This window comes from Malania oleifera, chromosome 1 (genome assembly GCF_029873635.1).
Source record: "Malania oleifera isolate guangnan ecotype guangnan chromosome 1, ASM2987363v1, whole genome shotgun sequence".
Taxonomy (NCBI): domain Eukaryota; kingdom Viridiplantae; phylum Streptophyta; class Magnoliopsida; order Santalales; family Ximeniaceae; genus Malania; species Malania oleifera.
The window spans coordinates 104,478,901-104,483,515 of NC_080417.1; positions in this window are offsets into that span (position 1 = coordinate 104,478,901).

Genomic DNA, 4,615 nt, shown 5'->3' on the forward strand with positions numbered 1-4,615 from the left:
TATTCCCTCCCCCCCTTTTGCTAAAGGCTTGTTAGCCACTAGTTCTTTGTCACTAGGCTATGTCAACCATTTTTTTCCCTTTAATGGTTCGACTTTTAACGCACATAATGGTCGATGAAATTAAAAAACTTTAATTTTACTTTTTTGAACATACATTAATTGAGATTTTAGATTTGAATTTGTATGAATTAACATGACATGTAATTGAGATTTTAGATTTGAATTTGTATGAACTAAGATAAAATAGAATAAAAAATTATATTAATTTTTAAAAAAAATTTACACAAATTTAAATATAAGTCCTAAAACTTATGCTCCCAAACACTATCGAAGAAAAAGCGAAAAGAAATTTCAAGTATTTGCATTTTTCTTATGAAAAGTAATTAATACAAAGAAGCAACTTTAGTTATTCTATGATCTCCTTTGTCGTTGCGCTTGGGGTGCTTCAAAGTTTTTTTTGTAAAAAAGTAAAAAATAATAAAAATAAAATATCATCCTTTGGAAAAGGAATTGTTGAAAAGTGAAAGGGGCGCTATCAAGTCTTTGAAAATTAAATGTATTGCTTTGTTTTGTAGCTATAAATCAAAGTTTTGATTATAAGATACAAGTTTGAAAATGCATGTTTTGATTCTAAAAGTATCGTATAATATAATATAATATAATATATAGGAATGTTATTTTGTTGAGAGGTCTACAAAATCTCAATATATGCTTTGGCGATGAGTGTTGGATTCTATCTCCTACACGCCATCCTCTTATTTATTTGGTAAGTGTTTAATTCTACAACTCACTCATCAAGTCTGACCATACCTCTCATACATTAAATGAAAATCATGAATGTAATTTTTTCACTCTTGCTACTTCACCCTGTTAAACTCAACCCTATCCTCTCATAAATTAAACGAAAATTATTGACGTAAAAGGACATATATCATGGATAATAACTTATGAATATAACAATTGGTACAATAGTCATTTAAAGCACTCCAATGATGCATAATTGGAAAATGAAATAAATACCATATGTACCATAAGTCGTGCATCTCAAAATATAATATAATATATGTCGAATATAATAATACCACCTTCTTTCTTGTCTTAGGACAATTCAAAAAATCAAATTTCAAAATTTTGACAAACGAAAACTAAAATATATGTAAGCTATCATTTCAAAAATGTTAAAAAAAAAACATTTTTTACTGTCAAAAGCTTCAAACTTTTTATTGTCAAAAAGAAAAGCAAAAATGTGTGTTGAATTTTTCTAAAGAATACAAATTGCCTAAAACACTTCTACAAAATTGAAAAGAACCCTCAAGGTCTAGAAAGTATATATATATATATTAAAGAAATAAAAAATTATAAAAAAAGCAAAAAATAGCTAATAATTAAACATGAAAAAAAATATTTTTTAGAATATGACATTTCCCATTCCCTAAATTTTCAAAAAAAAAGTAAATAAATTTTATCTTCAATAAAATGATAATTTAACTCTTTTCACTCAATTTTGATAAGACAAATTAAGAAAATGACATTAATATAATAAATTAAGTTGAAAAAAATTGTTAAGTTAATTACAATATATTTTGAAAATTAAACTTATAAGTGAATTGAACACCCAACGACTAAGTTGATTAATTAGTTGACATAAGTATGACAACATAATTAAATTATTATTTTTAAAAAATTAAAGATTATGATAAATAAAATAAATAACATTAATAATTCAGAAAAATGCTTAAATAATTATATTATTGAAAAATATTTGTTATATACATTTTATGAAAATTAAATGACTAAATATATATCTAACAAATAAAATATATTTTTAAAAAATCAGACCATTGGTCGAATTTTGCCTTACTTTTTGGGTTTGATTGAATACCTTATTTAACGGCACAACAATTGAATAAAATCAGGAGAAGTAGGTCAATTGTCTCCAACAATGGTTATCAAATCAATATAAATTTGAGTTTTCTTAATCTAATTAGCGTTAATATTTTACACACAAAAGAATTAACATTTAGTTTTATAATTTTAATTTATAAAGAATTAAATTTGAAATTTTAGTTGATCTATTTTTTTTCACTATGTTTGACAAGTTAAGTGAATTTAAAAAATATTAAACTATATTGATTTGTTTATGATATGACGAGTCGAAGCTTTCCTCGAGATTGTTCAGCCCTTTTGTTGACATAGAAGGCTTCACAAGCCCACTGCGACTTTTAGTCATTAAATTTTTATGAAAATTTCATCTAACAAACAATTTTTGATATTATAATTACTAGGTTTCTTATGATTTATTAGTAATTTCTATTCTATATATATATATATATATATATATATATATTTTAAAGTAATAGATTTTTTTTATTACATTGAGGTTAATTAGTTGAATTAAAGCAATTGGGTTGGATAGACCAATTTATTTGAGAATTAATTAGGTCTTCGACTTGCCTAGTTATCAAGAAATTATGCTAATCAATTTTTTCAATTTAATTTATTTAAAAGAAATTATTTTAAAAAGTCATTTTATTTGACTAAAATTAATTTTTTCCACATATACATAACAATTGATAAAAGGTTCATTTTGTCAATAAAATTAAATTTCAGAGGACATTTTTTGATAGTTTTTAAAAATAGAGGGGGTGAAATGTAATTTTCAAAAAATTTAGGTGATATTCTTAGATTTTAGTTAAAATAGAATTTTAAAAATAATGAAAACAGATAATTTAGATCCCATTTGACAAATTATTAAAAATAAAGACAATGACAACGAATTAAAATTCTCGATAAACAATAAAAATTAAATATAAGACAAAACTAGTAATACAATAATTGAAAAATAAAAATATATTATAAAATATAGTTCGGAATTTAATACCATTTGAGAATATTAGGTTGGCTTGGGAATAAAAAATCAATAATTAATAATAATAATAATAATAATAATAATAACGAACATTAATAATTAATAAAAATTCAGCCTAGAAACACAATAAGAGATCACAAAAAAAAAATTTAGGGTTGTATAACATAATTATGAAAATGAATAGAAATGTTTATTTAATAAAAATTTGAAAATGGATCAAGAGTGTCTGAAGGATTTTAAGCTATTTGAAGGAATAAAAAATTAATAAATTAAAATATTACTGCTAAATGTGAGTACATATTTTTCCTACTCTAGGGATTTCAAATTAGGATACCTTTTCATCATTAGGGAAGACATATTTGTTGCTTGATTTTGGAAAATCAACTGAAAAGATATTAACGATTTTAAGAAATCAAATGGAAAGAAATTGATTAAGATTCACACAAAATAAGAAATTATTTTATTTGATCATTAACATAAATAAAATATAATGAAATATTTATAGGTAAAGTTTATCCTAACTTTTTTTTTTTTATTCTTCTTGATATTAACTTAATTGGCAAAGGATTCTCTCGCCATATAGATATGTAGAGGATTTTTTTCTATATAAATATATGTATGACACATGTTTATGAATTATTGCATCACCTACAATCAATTTAATTAATTATAGAAATGTATCAACTCAAAAGTAGATAATAAGGAAACTTTCATTAATTATTCAGTATCATAATTAATTTAATAAAGTCAATAGGCGTATTAATTTTATGGTAGAAAATTTAAAATATATGTGTTTATTTCTTGATTTTGTAAAATGATCAAAAGATAGAGAAGAGGTTGTTGAATTTTAGCTAGCATAAAAAAATTATTAAAACAATTAGAATATTACATATGAAACACTTACATAGTTCATAAATTTTATAATAACAAAAAGAAACAAATTCTAAAACAATTTTCAATTATTTGTTCAAAATTTTTTGTCTAAATTCGTAAGGCCTGAATTTTTGACATTACAAATTTCTAGCACATCTGATGGGACCTCTCTACTTCTCATTTTTGGGAAGTGGATGTACAAGCAACAATCGCACATGAGCAAAATATACGACCACAATGCAATATCAGATTTGCGTGGTTTGGTCCATAGTGACCTACATTCACGGGAGCACACACAATCCACTGTAACTGGGAGAATTACAAGGAGGAGGAGGAGGCTACTGCCCTCAACTCCACTCTCTCTCTCTCTCTCTCTCTTTACAAAGATTCACTCTACCTCACACAACACTCTATTCCTTGCACAACACACCACACAACTCAGCACATCGCACACCTCTCTATGATAACACACCTCTTAGCCCACTACATAACACTACAACCCACATATATTTATACATAGATGGAGGGTGGGAGTCAAACAGAGGTGGCTGCAATTCAACATGGTAGGCAGAGTTTGGTGGCTGTCAGTTTCCAGCGTCAATGATTGCGGTTGGGTGGTGCAGCTCCGACTCCAATACGAGTCACACCCTAACAATCTCCACCTTGGCGAGTATCAACTCCCAAGTCCACAGGTCCACCTTAATACGAAGTTGATCAAGGAAAATCTTCATAGGTTGGTTCAAATGTCTGAACCATGCAAAGAGCACCGCCTTCTTCATTGGCAAACCAAACTCGTTTGTTTGTTTGTGACAACATGCAACTATCATCATCCGAGGTCAAACCACCAACCATTGTGGTTCCCATCAATTGATA